This window comes from Hypanus sabinus, chromosome 13, assembly GCF_030144855.1.
Source record: "Hypanus sabinus isolate sHypSab1 chromosome 13, sHypSab1.hap1, whole genome shotgun sequence".
NCBI classification, from domain to species: domain Eukaryota; kingdom Metazoa; phylum Chordata; class Chondrichthyes; order Myliobatiformes; family Dasyatidae; genus Hypanus; species Hypanus sabinus.
This window is the reverse complement of record NC_082718.1, coordinates 39744719-39771171: the sequence shown is the minus strand read 5'-3', so window position 1 is coordinate 39771171 and position 26453 is coordinate 39744719. Positions and strand designations below refer to the sequence as shown.

The 26453-nt window shown below is 41.6% G+C and overlaps 1 protein-coding gene across 3 annotated transcripts in view; it reads left to right on the top strand.

Moving 5' to 3' along the window:
* Positions 1 to 26453, top strand: part of tbc1d22a (TBC1 domain family, member 22a) — a 281299-nt gene that overhangs the window by 132468 nt on the left and 122378 nt on the right. The window lies entirely within an intron of this gene.

Sequence of the window (26453 nt, the reverse complement as noted above, 5' to 3'; positions counted from 1 at the left end):
CTCTTGTTGATGTGTCCTCATTGGAACGGAATATCCTACAAAAAGTAGTGGTTTTGGTCCAGGACATCAGTGGTAAAGCCCTCTTAGTCATTGCACTCTTCCACATGAAATACTGTCGTAGGAAGCAGCACCTATCATCAGAAATCCCCACCATTCTAGTCATGCTGTCTTGTCGCTGCTGCCATCAGGTAGAAGGTACAAGAGCCTCAAGACTGGCACCACCTGTTTCAAGAACAGTTACTATCCCTCAATCATCAGGCTCTTGAATAAAAGGGGATGACTACACCCACTTGCCCCATTATTGAAGTATTCCCACAAACTAATGATCTCACTTTAAGGACTCTTTATCTCACGTTCTTGTTATTTATTGCTATTTATTTGTATTTGAATTTTGCACAGTTTGTTGTTTTCTGACTCTGTTTGATTTTTCATTGATCCTGTTATAGTTGCTATCTGTAGATTTACTTATCTGGGCAGTACTCTATCACGAGTGGTGAACATAGATGCAGAGATCAGCAACAGAATTGCCAAAGCCAGTGCCGCCTTTGGGAGACTCCGTGAGAATGTATGGGAGCGGAGAGGACTCAGCCTTACCACCAAGCTGAAGGTCTACCGAGCAGTGGTTCTCACCACCCTCCTCGATGCCAGCGAGACCTGGACTGCCTACAGCAGACACGCTAAACAGCTCAACCACTTCCACTTGAGCTGATTCCGCAGTCTTCTCCACGTACAATGGCAGGACAAAGTCCCAGAGGTTCTGGAGCGGGCTAGCACCCACAGCGTCTACACCCTCCTACAGAAAGCCCAAGCCAGATGGGCTGGCCATGTCGTCAGGATGTCTGACAGTCGACTACCAAAACAGCTGCTGTATGGAGAGCTGAGCCAGAGCAAGCACTCAGTTGGAGGGCAGAAGAAACGTTTCAAAGACTGCTTCAAAGTGTCCCTCAAAGACCTCAACATCAATCCCAGTAGCTGGGAATTGCTTGCTCTGGACCGCCCAAACTGGTGGAGCAGGACCACTAAAGGAGCGTATGCAGCAGAAATCAGACGCACCACAGAGGCTCAGAGGAAACACCCCATGCACAAGGCTCGAACTATCTTCACTTCCACTGCAGTACCTATCCTCATATGTCCCACATGTGGGCGAGCTTTCAGGGCCCAGATTGGCCTCACCAGGCACCTCTGGACCCGCAGTCACAAACCCTCCACCTGCCAGAAGTTGTGGTCGTCTTCGACTCTGAAGGACGAACAACAACAACAGATTTGCTGAGTATGCCCACATGAAAATGAATCTTGGGGTTGTGTGTGGTGACATGTATGTACTTTGATAATAAAATTTACTTTGAATAAAAATCCAACAGGTTAGTCAAACATTGATTTTGTTTCCATACATCTGTACTAATTGTATTTTCATATTATTTTCTCGGTATCTTGGTAGTATGATTTCATTACAGATTTTGGTATTTTTCCAGCTGTTGATGTTGGACTAAATGGCTGATAGTTCCTTATTTTGTCTCTTCCTTGTTAAAAAGTGGCATCACATTTGCTTCTCTTCAGTTTTCAGGCAACATTTTAGAATCTAGCCAGGAACTTGTCAGGTGGTGAGCCTGGCGTCAGTAGTGGGAAAGTTATTTGAAGGTATTTCAAGGAACCAGGTATATAGATATTTGGATAGACAGGTAGTGATTAGGGATTGTCAATATGGCTTTGTACATGTTAAGTCATGTCTAACCAATCTTACAGAGGTAGTTACCGGGAAAGTTGATGAAGGCAAGGCAGTGGATGTTGTCTTGTGGACTTCAGCAAGGCCTTTGACAAGGTGCTGCGTGGAAGGTTGGTCAAGAAATTTAATTTGCTTGGCATTCAAGATGAGGTAGTAAATTGGATTAGACGTTGCTTCATGGGAGAAGTCAGAGAGCGGCAGTACGAAGTTGCTTTTCTCATTGAAGGCCTGTGACTAGTGATGTGCAGGAGGGTTAGGTGCTGGGGCCATTGTTGTTTTTCATCTATATCAACAATCTGGATGATAATGTCGTTAACTGGATCAGCATATTTATGGATGATACCAAGATTTGGGGTGTAGTGGACAGCGCGAAAGGCTAGTAAAACTTGCAGTGGGATCTGAACCAGCTGGAAAAATGACAAATGCAACTTAATACAGACATCTGTGAGGCCGAAGTATGCGCGTTTCCAACGAGTGGACAATCGTAAGACTGTGGGACTGGACGGCATCCCAGGGCAGGTAATCAGTGTGTGCGGCACAATTGGCAGGTGTGTTTACAGACATTTTTAATCTCTCCCTGTTGAACTCACCTCAGTAATAAGCAAATGCTTTTGAGAGCTGATCAAGGACCACATCTACAGCATGCTACCACCCACATAATTCGCCTACCGCCACAACCGATTGACAGATGACACAATAACCAGAGCTCTACACGCTATCCTTACACATCTGGAGAAGAGGAATGTTTATGTGAGAATGCTGTTCTTCTTGGGCTACAGTTCAGCATTCAATGCTATAATTTCCTCCAGGCTTGATAAGAAGCTCAGAGACCTCGGCCTTTACCCTGCTTTGTGTAGCTGGATCCTGGACTTACTGTCTGTTCGCCAACAGGTGGTAAGAATGGACTCCTTCACCTCTGCCCCTCTGGCCCTCAACATAGGTACCCCTCAGGTCTGTGTCCTAAGCCCCCTCCTTTACTCCCTGTATACCCATAACTGTGATTTTGACGTATTGGCTTTCCTAGGAGTTGGGATTTTATGTTGAAATTGTTTAAGACATTGACGAGACCTAATTTGGAGTATTGTGTGTCATTTTAGCCACCTACCTATAGTACAGGAAAGATGTAAATAAAATTGTGCAGAGAAAATTTACAGGGATGTTTCTGGGACTTGAGGACATGAGTTAAAGAGAAAGGTTGCATTGGTTAGGACTTTATTCCCAGGAATGTAGAGGATTGAGCAGAGGTTTAATGGGGGTATACAAAATTGTGAGGGGTATTGATGGAGGTCAGTGCAGGTTTTTTCCACTGAGTTTGGGTGACCTATAACTAGAGGTCATGGAATAAGGGGATAATGGTGAAATGTTTAAGGGGAGCCTGCAGGGGAACTTCTTTCCTCAGAGGGTGGTGAGAGTGTGAAACATGCTACCAATGGTGGATGTGGGTTCCATTTCAACATTTCAGAGAATTTTGGATAGGTACATTACTGGGTGGGATATGGTCTGGTGCGGTCGATGGGACTAGACAGACTTGGCACTGACTAGAGGGCTGAAGTGCCTTTTTCTGTGGTGTTCCATGACTGTTTGACTCTTAAGTGATTGAATTGTCTGGGACTGGTTTCCCTGGAGCAATGAGGCTGAGGGGTCACCGTAAAGAGGTTTATAAAATTATGAGAGTCATAGATGGGATGGATCATCGTTTTCCAAGGATAGGTGAGTCAAAAACACAGGGATAAGTGAGGTAAGATTTAAAACAAATCTGAAGGACCCAGTTTTCACACAAAAAGTGGTGGGTATATAGGTATGTGTGCGGAGATGGATTTCTCCTTAATTTACTGTTTAAGTAGTAATGAGAAGAGAGCACGTCTTGGATGGTTAGAGCCCTTAAGGATGCATGCCACCTTCTCAAGGCACTGCATTTTGAAGATACCTTCTGGTGGGGAGAGTTGTGCCAATGATGGCGCTGGTTCAGTCCACAACCCTCTGTGCATTGGAGCATCCATATGAGGTGATGATGCAGTGAGTCAGAATGCTCTGCACCGTACCTGTAGAAATTTGTTACAGTCTTTGGTGACATATAAATCTCCTCAATCTCCTGATGAAGTTGAACCCCTGGTGAGCCTTCTTTGTGATTGCATCAATGTGTTGAATCCAGGATTGATGCTCTGAGATGTTGACACCTTGGAACTTGAAACTGCTCACCTTTTCCACTGCTAAACCCTCTATGAGGGCTGGTGTCTGTTCTCCCAACTTCCCCTTCCTGAAGTCCACAATCAATTCTGTGGTCTTACTAACACTGAATGGAAGATTGTTGTTAGGATGCCATGCCACAGCCAATCTATCTCACTTCTGTATACCTCCTCATCACCATCTGAGATTCTGCCAGCAACTGTAGTGCCTTCAGCAAATTTATAGATGCCGTTTGATCAGTGCCTTGTCACACAGTCATGAGTGTCGAGAGGGTAGAGCAAGGTGCTAAGCAAACATCTTTGAAAGTACATCTGTATGTCAGCGAAGATGAGATGCTATTGACTGTGGTCTCCTGTTGAGGAAGTCAAGAATCTAGTTTCAGAAGGACATAGAGATTTTGAAACATGTTGATTAACAGTGAGGATCTGCTGAGCTGTAATTGATAAATAGCAGCATGATGTATGTATTGCTGTTGTCCAGTTGCACCAAAGCTGAGTGGAATGCCAGTGACGTTGTGTCTGGTTAACATTTGTTGTGGCGTTAGGCAAATCAAGTTCAAGTTTATTGTCAGCTGACTGTAATACACACAACCAAATGAAACAGCATTCCTCTTGGCCATGGTACGCTCACAAAGCATATTATCACACACAGCACATAGAACAAAATATTACCACCAAAAAGTTAATTAAAAATAATTTGAAGTGCATGTAAGGCAGTACAGTAAATAGTTCTCTGTCTCAGTGACAAGACCTTGATGGCGGCAGGGTATTCACTATTACAACCTGAGAGCAGAAGTTGTTAATCTGTTTGGCAGTCCAAGTTCTGGAACTCCTGCTCCTCCTTCCTGATGGCCGTGGGTCAAAGAGATTATGGGATAGGTGGTAAGGATCCTCAAATTGCAATGGGTTTAGGTGCTTGCTCAGGCAGGAGTTAAGTCCAGTTATGACTATCCTCCGAAAGCACTTAATCACAGCAGATGTGAGCGCTACTGGGTGATAATCATGGAGGTAGCTCACCCTGCACTTTTGGATACTGGTATGATGGATGCACTTTTAAAGCAGTTAGGAACATCTGTGCAGCAGTAAGAGGTTGAAAAATGTCTTTGAACACTCCAGCTAGTTGGTCAGTAAAGGTTTGTAGTACTCTACCAGGTACACTATCGGGCCCTTTCACCTAGCAAATATTCGCCCTCTTGAAAGATATTTTGATAGTGGCCCCTGACACACAGATCATGGAGGTGCCAGGTGCTGTGGGGAATCACAAAGGTGTAGTTTTATTCCCACTTTCAAAGCATGCATAAAAGGTGCTGAGCTCATTGGGAAGTGAAGTATCACAGCTATTTATGTTGTTAGTTTCTGCCTTGTATGAAGTAATGGCACGTGAATCCACCCAGAGCTGCTGTGATCCATTTGTGTCTCTAACTTCCTAAAGAATTGTGTTTACTCAGTGACCTTCCATAGACCCGTTTACACTTTTATTGTAATGTATTCCAAACACAAAAGTAAGCAGATATTACAAATATGAAATAAAAAAAAACAAATGAAATAAGTGCTCAGTTTTTTTTGGTTAACTCTTTTGAACTCTTTTGATCAGTGGAGTTATTGCTTGAAGTGCATGATCTCTGAACTCAAGAAGTGACTCTTCAACTCATTTGAAAATATAGAAATAATCACCTTTTTTTAACCTGTCAACTCTTTACCATAAGTGTCAACATCTCTTGTAGTAGAGTAATCCAAGTGGCCCCCGTTTTTTGTACGTTTGCTTTACAACAGCTCGCTGTTACGAAAGACCTACATTAGTACAGTCGGCCCTCCTTAATTGCGGGGGATTGGTTCTGTGACCCCCTCCATGGATACCAAAAAACACGGATGCTCAAGTCCCTTGTTTAACCTGTCTCAATGCAGTGGTCTTTAGGACCCAGCGGAACCCCGGACCTTATTTAACCTGTATCAGTGCGGTGGACTTTAGGACCTGGCGCAGCTTTGAATCCGCAGGGTTTCTGTTCACGAAAATAATCACAATCACGATTGAAAATAAAGTGGAAGTAATAAAGCGATTGGAAAGAGGTGAAATGCCATCTGTCATTGGAGAAGCGTTAGACTACAGTTGGTCAACGATAGGAACAATTTTAATGAAATATTTGAAAGGCCCTGCCCCGATGGAAGCTACAGTTATTACTAAGCAACGCAGTGGTTTAATTATTGAAGTACATATGTTTCTTAAGTGTTTTATATGCATAAAAAGGTAAAATATATACTCCTTCCATCCTGCGCACGGACTGTTTGAACTGCATCCGTCTGGTAGGCTCTTCAGATCCCTCCAGACTAAGACTAATAGGCACAGGAGTAGCTTTTTCCCTACTGCGGTCACTTTGCTGAACAGTTAACTGCCGGTTAACTGTCGGCTAACTATTACTTGGATTGCACTACCTGTATATTTTCATTTATATTTATCATTATTATTGTTATGAGCAGAGAGACAACATCTGCCGGAAGTAAATTCTTTGTATGTGCACAGGTACTTGGCGATTAAAGTCTGATTCTGATTCTGATTCTGATATACTAAGACAAAGGTTTTACTAACTGAGGCTACATAATACCGGATGTACCTGTCCCGACTTCAAATCCGACTTAAAGATGGACTCAGGGATGGAACTCGTTCATAACCCGGGTTCTGCCTGTACTTTTAAATCATCTCTAGATTACTTATAATACCTAGTACAATGTAAATGCTATGTACATAGTTGTTATACTGTATTGTTTAGGGAATAATGACAAGAAAAAATTGTCTGTACATGCTCAAACAACGAGTGCTGGTGAGAGAACTTCCAGGTTTTCCTGATCCGCAGATGCGGAACCCGCGGATAAGGAGGGCCGACTGTACTTGTTTTTGCTAACCAAAGAAGATTTTCACTTGTACGAAAAAAAGACACCCGCTTTATACGTATGTTTACCCTGAGAAAGACTACCATGACCGTGAAGCCTCGTGCATGCAGTTGTGTGTGCATGCTTGTTTGTGCTGACGCATGTACGTACATATCGTACATGTGCGTTTACATGCGTATTCGTGTATGTGCTGATTTTTTTTTCTCTCCAAATCGATTTTGGTTGGCTGGATTGTGATAAGTGAAACTACACCGTACATACAATATTTCGACTTTATATAGGTTGTATATTTATCATATAATTCCTGCTTTTACTATATATTAGTGTTATTTTAGGTTTTATGTGTTATTTAGTATGATTTGGTAGGTTATTTTTTTGGGTCTGGGAGTGCTCAAAAATTTTTCCCATATAAATTACTGGTAATTGCTTCTTCGCTTTACGACATTTCGGCTTACAAACGGTTTCATAGGAACTCTCTACCTTCAGATAGCGGGGGGAAGTGTGTACTTGTAATAACTACCCTAACTTCTCCATGGATTGTCACCTTGTCGTGGTGGAGAAGCTTGTGTGGCCCTGAGATTCCGAGAGCGATGCCGTCTGGAGCTGTGCTCTTAGTAGGGTCACCCATGGCAGTAAGGTCGAGGGTGAGGTCCCTGACAAAGAACAATCCAACCAAGACCTCAACGGTGGAACAGGTGGATGAAGTTACTTTGAACTTAACGGCTGTGAAGGCGGATGAAGGCTGCAACAAATCCATCAGCTCCAATCGTCGTGGTTTCTATGCCATTGGAATCAGTTGGTTGATTTGTGAAGTATCGTGTGCTTCTTGGAATGCAACATCAAGTTCATGTTAAACAAATACACGCACAGGTGCCTTCGCTCTGTGGGCCACATCTTCAAGTCTTTCGGCCATTGGGGGAGGGCGACAGGAGCAGGCAATGTGATGGCTGGAAGCTCCTAGTCAAGAACTGGCATGAAAGCGGTGAATACTTGATTCAGTCGCTCAACTTTTGGACAGAAGCAGGAAAGTTGTTCAGCAGCAGTATTCACGTCTGAGCAGCCCTATTTAGGATCCAGTCTGCTCACTCTGAACTGGGAGGAGGCTAGAAAAGGTGCACTAAAAATAGTCTGCTTCACCCCATCCTGTCTGGAAAGCCGCGTCCAGAAGGATCACCATCATGCAGTCAAAAAACATCGAGAAGTGAAACTATGAAATTTGGAACTCTGATGGATAACCCAATCTCAGACTGACCGGAGAGGAGAACAGCCTTTGTTGCCCGGGAACTCAAAAAATTCAGCTTTGACATTGTTGCTGTGAGTGAGACCCACAGAGCTGGGGAAGGGCAACTAAAGGAAGAGCAAGGTCAGTACCCCTTTTTCTGGAAAGGACTTGATCCTGAACAATCGAGGATCCATGGAGTAGGTTTTGCCATCCAAAGCAGCCTACTTCAGAAGCCGACAGAGCAACCACTGGGAATCAATGAGTGTCTCATGACTCTGTGAATCCAGCTCGTCAAGAACCAACACGCCACCATCATCAGCACCTATGCTCCAACTCTGGACGCTGAAGATGAAGTAAAGATGAACTTCTATGCCCAACTTGACCATGTCCTTTCCTCTGTTTCCAACATCGACAAGATTATTCTCTTGGAAGACTTCAATGCCACAGTCAGGAAAGATAATAGGCTCTGAACTGGAATAATAAGCAAAGAAGGAGTTGGCAAGGTCAATGCCAATGGAACACTCTTCCTCACCAAATGTGCTGAACAGAACCTGGTGATTACAAACACCCTATTTCGCCAGAAAAATAGGCACAAACTCTCCTGAAGCATCCATGCTCCAAACACTGGCACCTTATCGACTATATCATCGTACGATCTCGGGACCAGCAAGATGTACCGATAACAAGAGCTGTTACTGGTGCCGACGAGTGCTGGACAGGCCATCGACTCATCTTGTCCACCATGAGAATGAAGATTCGGCCCAAAAGGAAATGCCAAAATCAGAACAATATTACGAAATTCAATGTTGATAGCTTTCAAGACATCAACCACATACAGAAGTTCCAACAAGATCTTCAAGGACAACTGCCTCAACAAATCCCCCCATCTGTAGAAGGACACTGGAATCAATTGAAGAATGCTATCATCACCTCCTGCAAATAAACAACTGGGTTCAAGACGAAAAAACATCAGGATTGGTTCGATGATAATGACAAGCTACTCCAATAGCTAATTGATGAAAAGAGAAAAGCTTTCATCACCTTATAAAATGATCAACAATTAGCTACCAAAAGGAAACGCTATCAGTAATGCAAGGCTACAGTCCAGAATAGCACCCGAAACCTGAAATAACAATGGTGGGAAAGAAAGCTCCGGAAATCCAACAACTAGCAGATGCTAATGGCACTCGATGCTTTTTCAATGCAACTAAAGCCATTTTTGGCCCATCCACTCACGGTCAAGCCCCTCTCAAAAGCAAAAGTGGTTTAACCATCCTGAAAAACAATGCTGCAATCAATCCTAGATGGAAGGAGCACTTTGAAGATTTTCTAAATCAAACCATCTCATTTGACAGGAATGTGATTAACAACATTCCAAAACAGCCCATTTACGACTCCCGAAGCAGAATACCAACACTTGAAGAAGTCAAGGAAGCCATCAGAACCTTGAAATACAACAAGGCCGCTGGACTCGATGGAATACCAGCCGAGGTCTACAAAATTTGAGGTAACCCGCTTCATTACCAACTGCATAACTTCTCATCAAGATCTGGATAAATAAAGACGTACCAACAGACCTTAGAGACTCAGCAATCGTTACCATCTACAAAAGGAAAGGCGATCTATCCGAATGCGGAAACTATCGTGGAATTTCCATGTTAGAACAGCAGGAAAGATCCTCACCTGTATCATGAATAACCGGCTCAAGCCTTTAGCCGAGAAGATCCTTCCTGAGACACAAGCTGGTTTTGGACTGTCACATGGAGCAATCGACATGATCTTCACAATGCGACAACTACAAGAAAAATGTTGTGAACAACTTCAACCTTTGTACGTGGCATTCATTGACCTCACCAAATCCTTTGACTCGGTATTGAGGGAGCTCCTATGGGATGTCCTATCCACCTATGGATACCCTGAAAAGTACATTTGAATCCTGAGACTCCTCCACGATGGCATGCTTGCCACAGTCATGGTCAGCAACAGTAACTGTGAGCCTTTTCAAGTTAGATCAGGAGTAAAACGGGGATGCGTGATTACCCCAACTTTGTTCAGCATCTTCATTGCGACTATCATCCACATCATCAAGGACAACCTACCCCCAGGAATCGAAATTGTCTACGGTACAGATGGCAGACTTTTCAATCTTGCTTTTCTTAAGTCCAAATACAAGACATCCAAGAGTTCCCTCATTGAGTTCCAATATGCAGATGACAACAGTGTTGCAGCTCTCGCAGAAAACCACCTAAACAGATTCTGACTGTCTTCAACCGTGCATACACAAAACTTGAACTTACCATCGATTCCAGGAAGATGCAGATCATCTACCAACTGTCACCAACTGAGACAAAACGGATAGAACCAACAATTCAACTTGGCGAAACAACCCTGGAAAACGTGGACCACTTTCCGTATCTTAGAAGTCACCTCTCCTCCAATGTCAACCTTGATGATGAGATCCAACATCGTCTTAAGTGCGCTGGAACAGCCTTTGGACGTCAATGAACAAGAGTTTTTCATGATTGTGACATCCGAACAGATACCAAAATGTTAGTGTACAAAGCAGTGGTGATCCCAATGCTCCTGTATGCATCAGAAACCTGGACAACATACCGACGACATCTGAAGGCACTTGAAAAGTTCCATCAATGCTGTCTTCGAAACATCTTGTACATCAGCTGGGAAGATAGAAGAACCAACATCAGCATGCTAAATGAATCAAAAACAACGAACATTAAAGCCTTCGTCATCAAGAGCCAACTAAGATGGAGCGGTCATGTTGTTCAGACGAAAGATGAATGTCTGCCCAAACAAATCTACTCACAGCTTAAAGAAGGCAAACGTAAAAGAGGTGGACAACAGAAGAGGTTCAGAGACGTCTTAAAAGCCTAACATGAAGAAATGTAACATCGACATCAACAATTGGGAAACCAATGGCAAAGACAGGAAACTCTGGCAAACCATCATCCAAGAAGGAACAGCAACTTTTGAAGCCAACAGATGTGCAGAATTAGAAGAAAAGTGAAGAAAATGGAAAGAGAGGCAGCAACAACCAAAGCTCGATCTGCCATCTGGAAGTACCTGTCCTGAATGCAGAAGAATTTTCAAAGCTAAGATTGGACACATAAGCCACTTGAGATCCCATAAATCAGTGGTTCCCAACCTTTTTTTGGCCATGCCCCAACTAATCACCTCTAAAATCCTGATGCCCCCCTGTGGTGATATATAATTCTTATTATTCAAAAAGTGAACTCCTATTCACCTGGAGGAAGCCTAAAAGACTATTAACTTGGTTTAAACAAGCTTCCAAAGAAAATGGCATTCATGAAAGAGAAAAATAAAAGAACCAAAGGACTGTTAAAGTTCTGAGGAAGAAATTACTAAGAAGTTGTAAAAAAAAGCATTAAGTGATATTAAAATAATAATAATAATAATAAATAAATAAAACAATGCCGATTTGTTTCTACAGCATACAAAGACAGATACACCGTTTAAAAAAGATGATGCAATGTACACACCTTCACACCACCAGGAACCGAAAGCTACTGCAAAAAGCAGCATTGGTGCGACCTCGTACGAGTTTCTTACGCATTTGGACTTGTTCATTCGTTCCTTCCTACATCAGTCAATTCATTAATTTAATTATGAAGGCCATTTGATGGTTGTAATGATGGTGATACACTATATATACAGTACATACGCAATTACACATATACATACACACAAGTATTTTTATGTATGCATACTGTATATACACATATGTATTAACTCGCTCACAGACTCATACTCACACAGACTTACTAGAAAAAATTCACTGTTAATAACTCATTCTCGAATTGCCCCCCCTTAAAAATCAAATTACCCCCCTCTGGGGCGTACGCCCCATGTTGGGAACCACTGCCATAAATAGATCAACGGAATGAAGACCATCATCCTCAACTTCGAGGGATAGCCATGACGGCTTTCCTGAACTCAAAACTGCATAATCATTACATACGTTATAACTATAGTTGTTACATAGATTAAGGACTTAAGGATCCCCATCATCCAGGACATCCCTGCTTCTCATTGCTACCATCAGGGAGGAGGAACAGAAGCCTGAAAGCACACACTCAGTGTTTCAGGAACAGCTTCTTTTCCTCTGCCATCCAATTTCTGAATGGACATTGAATCCATGAACACTACCTCACTACTTATTTAATTTAACTATTTAAAAATATATCTTTGTATATACTTTAATTCAGTTTTTTATTATTATGTATTTCATTATCCTGCTGCTTCAAAAACAGCAAATTTCATGACATATGCCAGTACATTAAACCTAATTCTTATAATGACTACTTGTCTATAGAATGCATCTTCAGTATGTTAAACATGCCAAGTCTTTTTGTCGGGTAATGATAAATGCAGGATAATAGAAGATAATGATCAATTACATGTTCCCAGATTCTTATGAGCATGTTTTCTTTATTGATTCTCCCTCTTCTTCACAATTTTAATAACTTTCCATGTTCTCTGATGTCAAATGTAGCGCTGTACATTTTGCAATTCGTAATGAGCTACTAGAAATCCTAGTGCTGATTAGGAGTCATGCTGTGTGTTATTCAGCATCATAGAGCTGATATTTACAAAGGACTTCTGTTTATAACTGAATTCTGATTAAGATCTTATGATATTTAAGGATTAAAATGTTGAAATGAAATACACAGATATATAACAAGGAAGAAGAAGAACATCGTTTAAAAACTTTAATAATGGGGCAAAGTTCTTTTCATGTTCTTGTGGGGCTGATAAGCTTGCATTTTATTGCAGCATTGTTATGGATGAACATTGCAATTCATTGTGTGATATTCATATCCTTTTTGCCTTTTCTATGACTGAAAAATACTGCTTAACATAAAGAACACTAAAATCTGCAAGTCTGCCTTGCTAGTGAGTGGAGTAATGGTGGCACTGTGTGTTTATGGACTAATGCGGGGAGTGGCCTTTTGCTCCACATCACGTCCTGCTACTACAGCTACTCAGGAAAGCGGCTGTTGGACGTAATGTGCTCAAATGCAGAAGCACGATAACTGCAGCAGTATTAAAATGAGACTGAAGCCAGGTCCCTGCAGGCCCACGCTCTCACTGATTCTACTTATTAACGTCCAGTCGCAACAAATAAACTGGATTTTCTGCATCTGTGTCTGAGCCAGTGAGGGATGAGGGACTGTTGCACATTCATCCTGACAGTAACGTGGCTTCAAGACACAACTCCAGACTTGGCCATCCAGCTAGAAGGCCTAATCTCCTTTCAGTTGGACAGAAATGTTGCGACCTCCTTGAGGATCCACGGAGGAGGCCTTTGGTGCCTGCATGAATAAGAACTGGTTTGTGAATGCCTCAATAGTAATGGCTCGCTACTCACCACCGATAATGTTCACTGCCATTTTGATTATTGCTGTCTACTTCCCTCCCAGTGCTGGTGCTAGGAAGTGCTGCAACCTTGAAGCCACTCACCCCAATGGTGTCTGCAATTAGTGAAGTTCCACAGGGATCTGTGCTGGAATCTCTGCTCTTTGTGATGTATGTAAGTGACCTAGATGAAAATGTAGATGGGCAGATTAGTAAGTTTGTGGATGATACCAAGATTGGTGGAGCTGTGGATAGTGTAGAAGACTGGCAAAGAATACAGCATGATATAGATCAGTTACAGATATGAGCAGAGAAATGGCAGATGGAGTTTAACCCAGATAAATGTCGGGTGTTGCACATCAGTAGGACAAATGCAAGTAGATAGTACACGAAAGGCAAGATCCTTAACAGTGTTGCTAAGCAGAAAGATCTTGGGTTCCAAGTTCATAGTTCCTTGAAAGTGGCTACACAGGTTGATAAGGTGGCTAAGAAGGCTTATGGAGTGCTCGCTTTCATTAGTTGAGGCATTGAGTACAAAAGTCAAGAGGTTAGTTGCAACTTCATAAAACTCTGGTTAAGCCTCATCTGGAGTATTGCATGCAGTTCCTTTAACCCCACTATAGGAAGTATGTTGAGGCTTTGGAGAGGTGCAGAAGAGATTTACCAGGATGCTGCCTGGATTAGAGGGCATGTGCTGTTGCAAGGGGCTGGGGAAACGGGTGGATTTCTCTAAAGCGCCAGAGGCTGAGGGGAAATCTGATAGAGGCTTACAAGATTATGAGAAGCATAGATAGAGTGGTCAGAGAGTATCTGTTTCCCAGGATTGTATTATCTAATACCAGAGGGCATGTGTTGAAGATGAGAGGGGGTTGGTCCAAAGAAGATGTGAGGGGTAAGCTTTTCACTCAGTTGTGGTTGCCTGGAATGCGCTGGTATGGTGGTAGAGGCAAATACAATTAGAGGCTTTACGAGACGTTTAGATGGGCACGTGGATGTAAGGAAGATGGTAGGATATGGACATTGTATAGATAAGAGGGATTAATGTTTGGGTGTTTTTGATTTGCTTTTCAGCTTGGTCAGCACAACGTTGTGGGCTGGACTTCCTGTTCCTGCACTGTTTGTTCTAGGTTTCTGATTACTTCAATCATGCCAACTTAAAAACAGTCTTGCCGAAGTTAGCAACATAGAAACATAGAATACCTACAGCACAATACAGACCCTTCAGCCCACAAAGCTGTGCCGAACATGTCCCTACCTTAGAACTACCTAGACTTTACCCATAGTCTCTTAAAAGATCCTATTGTTTTTGCCTCCACTACCGCCGCCAGCAGCCCATTCCATGCATTCACCACTTTCCGCGTAAAAAAAAACTTAACCCTGATCTCTCCTCTGTACCTACTTCCAAGCACCTTAAAACTATGCCATCTCATGCTAACCGTTTCAGCCCAGGGAAATAGCCTCTGACTATCCACACGATCAATGCCTCTCATTATCTTGATAGGTGACCTATCTGATGATGATGATCTGATGATCAGGTGATCTGATAGGTGACCTCTATCAGGTCACCTCTCATCCTCTGTCGCTCCAAGGGGAAAAGGCAGAGTTCACTCAACAGTTCTACTAGCATGTCAACTTTGCAACCAGAGGAGAGACTATTTATAGAATGTTTATACCAACATTCAAGGAGCCTACAATGTTATCACATTGTACTTACTCGACCCAGATACTCAGGCCATATATCCATTTTTGCTAATCCCTGCGTACAAACCACTGGCTAACTGAGTCAAGCCAGTTCACAGGGAGACCAGGACCTGGTCAAGAAAGGCCAGCACTACAGGACTGCTTTGAAAGTATGCATTGGAGCATAGTCAAGAAGGTAGCTTACCTACAATCATCATATCAACATTGATGAATATGCTGGATTGGTAACTGCTACATTTGGAATGTGCACTGAAGACGTTATTGTGGTTAAACACTACACTACCTGGGCAAACCAGAAACAACAGCTGACCACAGAGATTCAGGCACTGCTACCTTCAGATCGGGGGACAGGACAACTTCATGGTTGGCAAGAGCCACACTCTCCCGTGCCACCAGGAAGGCAAAGTGTAAGTATGCACAGAAAATCCACAGACACCTTTGTGATACCAGGGACACATGGTGCACATGGCAGGGTATTCACACCATAACTGATGTACAAGTCCACGCTGCGCATCAACAACAGTGACACCACCCTTCCTGACAGGGTGAATGATATCTGTGCATGATTTGACTAATTGAATGATGTGATATTGAAGAAAGCCCTCTCTCTTTCTGAGGAATGGACACCCTGGTCAAGGTGAGGAAGACGCTTGCTAGGTAAACCTACGCAAAGCTGCAGGGCCAGATAACATGCCTGGTCATGTGCTGAGGGACTGTGTGGCTCAGCTGACAAGAGTTCTTAACAGGCACCTTTGATAACTCGATGAAACACTCCACTGTCCCTGCATGCTTCAAGTTCGCCACCATCATTCCAGTGCCCAAGAGGGCAATGGTAACTGGCCTAAATGATTACTGCCCAGTGGCACTGACTTCAACAATCATGAAGGGCTTTGAATGGCTGTAATGGATCATATAAAATGCTACCTTCCAGCTACATTGGACCTTTTCCTGTTTGCTTACCGCTCAAACTGGTCCACCGATGATGCCGTAGTCTCAGCACTTCACTCTGTCCTGTCCCACCTGGAAAACAATGTCGCCTATGCCAGGATGTTTTTCACTGACTTCAACTCAGCATTTATCACAATCATCCCTCAGAGTCTGGTGGGTAAACTGTCCTTGTTGGGGTTCAACACCCCTCTCTGTAATTGGATGTTGGACTTCTTGACAGAAAGACCCCAGTCTGAGTTGGCTGCAACATTTCAGTGAATGGTAGGGCATTGAGGAATGTGGTCACTAAGTGAACTGGGACCATAATTCATTGAAAGTAGTGTCACAGGTAGATCAGGTTGTAAAGAAAAGCTTTTGGCACATTAACCTTCATAAATCAAAGTGTTGAGTACAGGAGATGGGATATTATGTTGAAGCTGTATAAGACATTAATATGGCTGCTTTTATCACCTGTCTACAGGAAAGATGTAAATAAGATTGAAAGAATACAGCAAAAAGTTACAAGAATGTTGCTGGGTCTGGAGGATGATTGAATAGGTTAGGACTTTATTCCTTGGAATATAAGAGATTTGATAGAGATATAAAAAATTATGAGGGTTATAGATAGGGTAAGTGTAAGCAGGCTTTTTTCACTGAGGTTGGGTGGGACTACAACCAGAGGTCATGGGTTAAAGGTGAAAGGTGTAAAGTTTAAGGGGAAAATGAGGGGAAACTTCTTCACTCAGACTGTTATGAGAGTGTGGAACAAGCTGCCAGCAAGTGGTGAAATTGAACTTGATTTCAACGTTTAAGTGAAGCTTGGATAGGTACGTGGATAGTGGGGGCATGGATGGCTATGGTCTAGGTGCAGATCGATGGGAGTAGACATTTTAAATGGTTTTCAGCATGGGCTAGATGGACTGAAGGGCCTGTTTCTGTGCTGAACCTTTCTATAACTATCATGCTGAGCAGTGGTGCCCACAAAGTTTGTGTACTCAGCATTGCAATTCAACTCAAATTGTATCATCAAGTTCGCTGATGATACTACAGTGGGTGGCCTTATCAGCAATGATGATGAGTTGGCGTACAGAGAGGAGATAGAGAAGTTTGTCAAATGGTACAAGAACAACAATCTGAGTCTCGATGTGAAGAAGACAAAAGAGATGATTGTGGACTTCAGGAATGCACAGGTTGACCACTCTCCATTGCACATCAATGGCTCTGCCATGAAGAGAGTGAAGAGCACTAAGTTCCTTGGTGCGCACATAGTGGATGATCTAATCTGGATCCATAGCACCTCACTAGCCAAGAAGCCACAGCAGCGTCTTCACTTTGTGGGGGATTGAGTCGTGCAAGGCTCCCTGTCCCTATTTCAACAACTTTCTACTGGAGCACCAAGAAGACTGCCCTGTCTAGTCACCCTCTTGCCTATATGTGACATTTACCAGGACCGTTGCAGACGGAGGACTTGAAGCATTGTTGAGGATCCCTACCGCTCATCTCTCAATTTCTTTGACCTGTTGCCATCAATAAGGAAGTGCAGAAGCATCAGGGCTAGGCCTGCCAGACTGTGTAACAGTTTCTTCCTTCAGGCTGTGAGACTAAAGTATACCCTGCCACCACCAAGATCTCGTTACTAGGACAGTGAGCTGTGCTAGCACACCTGTGCTGCGCTTTACTACATGCATTTTGAATGATATTAACTTATAGTATAATGTTTTGGTTTCTGTGCTGGGTGTGATATATGTAGTGTGGATGCATCATGGTCTGGAGGAGCGTTGTTCCGTTGTATATATGTACAGTCAGATGGCATTGAACTTGAACTTACTCTAGGAGTCAATGCAGTATAGGTTATTGATTATTTAAATAGGTATGGCTACTGCTCGATGAGAATTGAAAATTTGCTTAAATACAGCACTTACTGTTAGTTGCTGAGTCTCTATAGATTCATTACCGTTTCTGATTAATTGATGCATTGTGTTCACTGATTTTCAAAGCACTTATTAATGAACATAATTAATTAGTTTTCAGTTATGTTAAACTTCTGCTTTCATGTGCAATCATAAAGTCATTAATGGTCATTTATTGGTACATAAATATGTTCAATTAATCATTTCCTGTGTTTACTCAGGAAAGGTCAGTGAATATTAAAATGCGAATCTAATTGATTTCACCTGGGAAATGAAATTCAATGAAGAGGATTTTACAGATGAAGTTGTTTGCACATGGATTAAAGTTGAAATGAAATTGATTTGTTTTGCTTCGAATGTGGTGGTGAAATCATTTTCATGTTCCATCAATTAAGGTAATGAGTATGGGTATAATCTGTTAGGCTCAATTATTACAGAACAAGATCCTTCAGCATTCTGGTATTTGAGGCTAGAACAGAAAATACATTTTATTGAATATATAATATAATGCTTTTAATTGCAAACAGTGCAGGCGCTTTGCAATATTTCAACTAATCTAAAGTTGTTTTGTGGATGATTTTCATTTGTACTCAGTGTCTGAGGTTTCTGGCTTAAGTGTCTAACAATAATAAGCCAGCATTGATGGATTCCAGTTTCCCTGATCCCATTTCTCCATGATTGCAATGTCCTTGTGAAACCTTTTACTGTGCTCATCGCTGACAGTGCCAAGATTTGCAGGGAAGAAGTCTAAATGGGAATGCAGAAAATGAATCTTTAGTGACATGTTGCACTTCATGGTTTTGTATGCTTGAAGCATTTTGTCAACCAGTTGCAAGTAGTTTGGTGCTCTCTAGTTGCCAAGAAAATTTTCAACAACTTCCTTGAGTGCCTTCCACTTGGTTTTCTCTGGTCCCACTAGAAGGTCAGAATTTCCTGTCATTGACGACTTGTTTGATTTGTGGACTAACAAAAACGCCTTCCTTAATTTGGACATCAGTTATTCAGGGAAACAGCTCTCAAGTATCGAAATCTTCATGGAAATTTTTGTGCCTGGTGACAGTCTTGAACCTGGTAATTCTGCTTTTGCCTTCAACAAACCCACATTTCTGACCTTGTTATTTAACTCTGAGTTATCAGATGAAGCTCACTCGACATAAAGGGTTCAAAATCTGTCTCCATATCAGTGTCATTTTCCATTCCTGGCTTGTGCATCATGGCATCTTTGTCTGCCTCCTCTAAACTTCTGCAGGTACTTTGGTACTGGAAGACTATCCTCCTATTTCACGAGTCTCCTGGCTGAAGGGAGTTTTTGTGTATTCCATGGATTTCTTGTTTTTCACAGAGAACTCAGACGCACTGGTCAGACAGAAGTATCAATCTGTCACAAGATCGTTCTGCTCTCGTCATATCATCAGGACAGCGAATGGCATTGACTTTCGACTACCTCTGAGCCAAGCTGTAAGAGCGACAGCGCATGTTACACAACAAATGTGAGGGGCCCAGGCTTTGTCTTTGTCATCAATTTTACACCCAAGGTAGAGCCCATAGGCTTTCTTAATAAGAGGAGTCATACTCTGTCTTTGAGATTTAAATGTATGTTTGCCACAAATATAACAAATTATCGTGGCTGTTGTAACATGGATGAAATATTTTGCTACCCCAAATGCTCCTGAAAGTGCATTTACTTTATTGTGATTACATACAATATGCTATGCGTGTAGAGCATGCACATCAACATGATCGTGAAGAGATATACATGTTAGTACAAAGCATAAAGAATATGTGTGTGATGCTTTTACAGCCTTTCTAAAGCCTGTCCTGCCATGCAGGATCCACCCTGCCTAAGCATGACCAGGCATGCCTAGACAAGATAGAAAACTTCTCAGCTTACTTTGTGGGCAACATTTTAATTGACTTGAATTATGAATTAAAGTAACAGATATGGACTATTACAAAAAATGGTGTGTGATAGGGAAATTTCATGGAGATTTTCATGATCAGTAGCCCAAAATCTATAAGATACACCCTCAGGAAGCAACACCTTTGTTGTCCAGTGTTATGTGCTGTTAACATACAAAGTTTATTCATTTTTCTCCATGATTGACTAACCTATAGGTGAAAAAGAATGTAGCTATAATTTTATGAATTTTATGCAAGTAAATGAATTTGCAAAATGAGCAACCTTCTGTCAAGGTCCAAACAGGGATTTGAGCCCTGCTGACAAAGCTAGAAAAGAATCAAAGTGCCTTTGGAATGCCTCCCTCCACAGTTCCAACTTCACATTCTAACAGCAGCCCACTTCTGCTGCCTTTCCTATCTCCATAAGTCGATCTCACTTAGTTGATCTTTGAATCCATCCCATTCTTGTCTTATGGAATTAACTACCTATTGTGACTACCATTTTCTATCTTGTCCACTCCTTTATTGACAGCTGCAGTTTCTCTGTGGCTTTCCATTGTTTCAGCTGTTTTCAGTTTTCTTGTTTGTGAAATTTAATTTTGATCAGTTATTTCCACTACAAAGACCTCGATACTTTTCTCCCCCTTCAACTGAATTCAAGCCATCACCAAGCCGTGACCAACTGAACTTATGGTCTCAATGGATAACTTCTCCCCAATTCCACTTAAGTTCTAAACAAAAACTTGTATAGAAAACCAGTTTGGGCACTGTTATTTATCTCTTTATGCTCCAGTTCTTTGCTCTAATCTGATTGAAGTCTTGTCCCACACCTCTTTTTCCAGAACATTGATGTCTGTATTGAAGCTGTTTTCTTTTCTCGTCCTCCCAAACCTTGTTTAATTTCTGCAAACCTGGAGAGTTTCACAGCTACATTGGCTGTAGCTCCTCCTAACCCAAGGTCTTTAAGAATTCTATTTCATTCTTTCAGTTTTTCTGTTTTATCAAAATCATATTGCATACTAATATTTCTGATGCACTTTTTTTTCTCTCAAAGGAGGATTCTTTGACAGGCCTTCTAATTATTTCTGTCCTGTTCTTGAATTTCTGCTTTTATCTTTTCCTCTCCTTTCTGGAAGCATGCCAGAAATCCTTTGTGCCTACCTTCCACCAATGGGTACATTTATCCATTTTCAATTAATCAACCTCTACTATTGTCTATATTTTTATAGTGATGCCACTATCAAACACATCATCCTATCACCTTTCAGCAACTTTTTTTTGTGTTTTATCTCCTTCTCTATCATCCTCTTCATCCCTTTCCCATCTTTTTGTTGCACTACCTTGTTTAAACAGAGGATCTGAAACACATCTCCCTTTTCGACTTAATGTTCAGGAATTAAGCACTATTTCTAGCATTACTTCCAATTTACTGTACTGTGTTCACTATATAGTCCTTTCTGAAGGTAAAATCAAAATGCACATTGTGTAGGTCCACTTCGTGGAATGCCTCATTTGATCTATATTATCATAAACTCCATATCTGCAGTCATCTTTACTTCAATACTCAAACCTCTTCACCTTTGATTGCTTCCACCACAGCAATCTTCAATGTGTTGAAGAATCTAAGAAAAATTAATAAATAACCTTACATCTTTTTGAGTCCTAGTTAATCAAAGAGTCGATGAACTCTTTTAACTGTGTCTATTTCTTCAGGATACTTGTGGTTGCAATAATGGTGGACATTCCAAACAGTTAAAAACTTGAATCAACTGTTCTGCATGCAACTGACAGGCATAACCATTCAAATTCCTGAAGTTTTACTCAATTACTGACCAATCAGAGCAAAGTAGTTCAGAAAAAGGGAATGTGAAAGTGTTCTGATACAGCATTTCACCTTGAAACATCAACAGTTCCTTTCCTTTCACAGATGTTGCTTAACCCATTGAGTTCCTCAAATAAATTGTTTGAAGGGACTACTGCACTTGTAATCTAACTCCATCTTTGCAGTGATGAACGAGCTGGACCCATCTGTTACAAAGTTGACTGGTAATATGAAGTTCATAACTTTCAGTTTAATTCAATAATTTGTAAGTAGGTATCAAGATACTTTATCAAAAAGAAAGTAACTGGAGTAGGGATTTCAACATCACTTGTTTCTACAGAACATATAAAGCTAATATTAACTCTTGGAATGGCAAGCCCTCTAAACAATGTAGAAGTATATCTTCATTATAGGAGCATATGAAAGCACATGCTGTACACAAATCGAGCAATTTCATCAAAATGTTATAGAAAGGCACAGTCTGGTATAAATATAACTTACAATGGGTAAAATCCAGCTCCTGTACTATTGTACCAGTTAATTTAAATCTGAATGTAAACTAATACAGTAATTTGCATTTAGAACAACTAGAATTGATAAAGAAAGTCTTAACTGAATGACCTGGACGTTAAACTCAATTGTTTTTTTGAAGTAACAAGAAGAATAAATAAGAAATGCTTTTAAAAAAATCCAAAAGTCTTTCAATGAGCTGTCCATTAAAGGAACTGAACAACAAGTAAAAGGATGAATAACCAGGTAATTTCATCACAGAGAGCAAAATCCAAATGGAAGCTAATCAGCCTAGGCAGAAGGTGAGCGCACATGAATCAGCTTTGTAACTTCAATTAATCACAGTTAATGTAAATGATTGGAATATAATAACTTAAGTTTCTGAATAACCCAAATTTGGGGGCATAATATGCACTGGAGAATGCCAACCACTTAAAATACATCGATAAACTTACAAAATTTATGTAATTTTGGCTTATTAATGCAAATAACTGAATTATTACAATTTGTAGGGGAACAGAAAGGAAATTCCATGAAAAGTGTCAAAAATTATTTATATAAATCAATAAATCCAGAGGGTGTTCGACTGGAAATGAAGAAATTTATAATACTGTGGTGACCCACTTCCCAGTGCACTTGAACCGGCTCAAAAAGTGGCGCGCGCCGGCATTGAGGCAGGTCCCAAAGAGGGCACCAAGCCTGCTTCACCAGCAAGGGGAAAAGCCCACCCGCGGGACGGGACTGTGAATACGCGCTCCCTACAGCATTCCTGCCCGGGGAGGGCGGGATCAGGAAGGCTTTAAAGCGAGACTGTGAAGTTTGAATAAACCTCTTTTGTAACTGCAGCTCACCGACTCCGTGTCGTTATTGCAGCGCTGCGTGTAGCACACCGCTACAATACCATATTTTTTAAAAGAACCTAAGCAAGGTTTATATCTGATGAGATAAAAATGATACATTTTTTGTAACAGGGGGCTCCGGATAACTTAGTTCCTGGGGCTCCCTTGTGTCTATGTATGTATGGAGTCTAACTCTGTTGTCAATTCCTCCTTGCCAGCCACACTGTTCTAAGCTAGAAAAGCCTGGGACTTCAAAGAGTTTGAGTTTTGTTCTGAAAAATTCCATCAGAATTCTAGATCAGATTAGGAACATTCCATAGGAAATTTACCAGAGACCTCTGTACAAACACCAATCTGTTGCAATCATTCCTTTCTACCCTCATGGTCAGATAAAACCTACCATGCTTGGAGGGAGAAGAGTCTAGTTTCTATTGAAGACCTGTATATAGATGGACGGATTGCAACATATAGTCTGCTGAAAGAGAAATTTGAGCTGCCTCATTCACACTTTTCTCGTTACTTGCAAATTAGACATTACATTCAATCAAAGATTTGTAATTTTGAAATCCTTCCAGGGAAGCATATATTTTTTGATATTTTAAAGAACCCTCCTGACTCCAAGCATCTTGTTTCGAAGTTTGTACGTTTGATGATCGCACTGTAGCGTCTACTGTGAATATTAGAGATGACTGGAGAGAGGAGCTGGGCATTGAATTATCTGAAGCTGTCTGGGACAAGAGTTTGTCTATGATCCAGGCTTGCTCTGTTAACAGCAGACACCAACTGATCCAGTTTAAAGTTGTTCACCATCTCCACTACTCTAAACTTAGATCGCACAGGATTTACCTTCTGTCTCGTCATTGTATGATAGATGCCAAGGGACGGAGGCCACGTTGTCACACACCTTTTGGTTTTGTCCATTACTGACTGGATGTTGGTCCAAAATATTCGACTGGTATTTAAAAGCCTATAAAAGATCCTTCCTCTTGGAAGCTGGCTGCTCGCAATCTACTGTTTGTTTCTCTACAGCCATACAACAGTCTCTGATGCTGGGGATGATTGTTGCCAAAAGACTTACCTTGAGGGAATGGAAATCACCCTCTCCCCCTTCCTTTCGGAGATGGATGGCTGATGGCTCAGTCATACAGATGGAGAAACTTAGGTCTCTGAGAACCAATTCAATTAAAAAAATTTTCGGCTGTCTGGAATCCATTTCTTGCCTACCTGGACGAGGCCAGGGGCGGATGAACAATTCTCCCCCCCCCCCTCCCCCAGCTGATTTCTCACGGACCTCATTTGTGATTTAATGTTTAGTATTTTTGAGCACTTTGTACAATAGGCATCCCTCTAATGTTATGTTTTTTTTTGCTTATTTCATTTTTACACGTGTCTGAGCTGGAATGTTCTTGTTGATTTCATTGTTATTTTTTGAAAATTTTGAAAATAAAGTTTAAAAAAAGATAAATAGTGGTTCAGCAATAACTCCCAGATAAGCTTTGTCAATTTGGTGAGCAAATTATAAGCCTATTGTCTTAGTCTTAAATAAACGTGCCGTATTGAGACTGCCAATTATGATTTAAGTTGTATTGAGCATTTAGTTCAATTTACGTAATCTTGGATTTTAAGCAATTATTTCCACAGAATGGGCCTTAAAAATATCTTTACATCCCACTTCAAACATAGTTTATAAAGAATGGCTTCTAAAGAGTGAGTGCCAGCAAAGTGGTTGCTGTGGTTCAGGAAGGCTCATACCTTTGTTTCCATTTTGACAGATGCAAACCATTCTTGTCATGGTTATCATTGACCTTTTTTTTTACCCTGATCTTTAGTGCCGACTTCAAGTTGTAAATCATATGTCAAAGTTTTTTGTACATTTGGGTGCAGGAAAAATTAGTCAGGCTTTTAAGAACTACTGATGCAGTTCCGCAATGCCAGTGGAAAAGCAGCAAAGCCCTGACATATTTGCAGGGTTTGAATTTTATTTTCAGAATAGTTTAGTACTGAGTGCCTTTTTTGATCTTAGTGTTCTTGCAAATTTGGGGATAGTTCCATGATCATCCTATCAACCTGCACAGCAACTTTGAGGAATCTGTGAATATGGACCCCAAGATGCCTCTGTACTTCCACGTTGCTAAGAATCCTGTATTCTGCCTTCAAGTTTGACTTTTCCAGATTGAACTCCATCTGTTACTTCTAAATCCAGCTCTGTATCCTATCAATGTACCTTTGTAACTCTCAACAACCTTCTGCACTATCCACAAAACTACTAACCTTTGTGTCATTTGCAACCTTACTAACCCACCCTTCCTCATCTAAGTTATCAAAATATCAAAGAGCAGGGGTCTCAGAACAGATGCCTACAGAACATCACTCATCACCAGCCTCTAGTCAGAATATACTCCATCTACAACCATCCTCTGCCTTCTGTGGACAAGGCAATTCTGAACCCACACAGCCAAGTTACCCTGGATTCCATGTCTCCTGACTTTCTGAATGAGCCCACCATGGGAAATCTTGTCAAATATCTTAATAAAATCCATATACACCACATCCACTGCTCCACCTTCATCAATTTGCTTTGTCGCTTTAACAAAGGATTCATTCAGGCTTGTGAGGCATGATCTGCCGCTCACAAAGTCATGCTGACTTATACTTCATCAGATGATGCTTCTCCAGGTGCTTGTAAACCTGTCACTAAGAATTTTCTCCAATAATTTGCTCACCACTGATGTAAAAGTCCTGGTCCATTTCTGACATCTCCCTCCCCTTTTTCGATCTTGACTTAACTACTGATGTCTATTACAAACTCACAGACTGTCACAGCTATCTGGGCTATACCTCTTTCCACCCTGTTACTTGTAAAAATGCCATCCCCTTCTCTCAAATCCTCCTCCTCTGCTGCACCTGCTCTCAGGATGAGGCTTTTCATTCTAGAATGAAGAAGGTGCCCTTTTTCAAAGAAAGGGGCTTCCCTTCCTCCACCATCAACACTGCCCTCAACCACATCTCTTCTATTTCATACACATCTGCTCTTACCCCATCCTCCTGCCACCCTACCGGGGATAAGGTTCCTCTTGTCCTCACCTACCTCCCTACCAGTCTTTGTGTCCAATACATAATTCTCTGGAATTTCCACCACCTCCAATGGGATCTCACTACCAAGACACATCTTTCCCTCCCCCCACATTCTGCTTTCCACAGGCATCACTCCCTGTGCGACTCCCTTGTCCATTTGTCCCTTCCCACCGATCTCCTTCTTGGCACTTATCCTTGCAAGTGGTACAAGTGCTACACCTGCCCCTACACTACCTCCCTGACTACCATTCAGTCCTTCTAGGTGAAGTAACACTTCACCTGTGAGTCTGTTGGGGTCATATACTGTGTCCAGTGCTGCTGCAGTGGCCTCCTGTAAATTGGTGAGACCCTACGTAGAT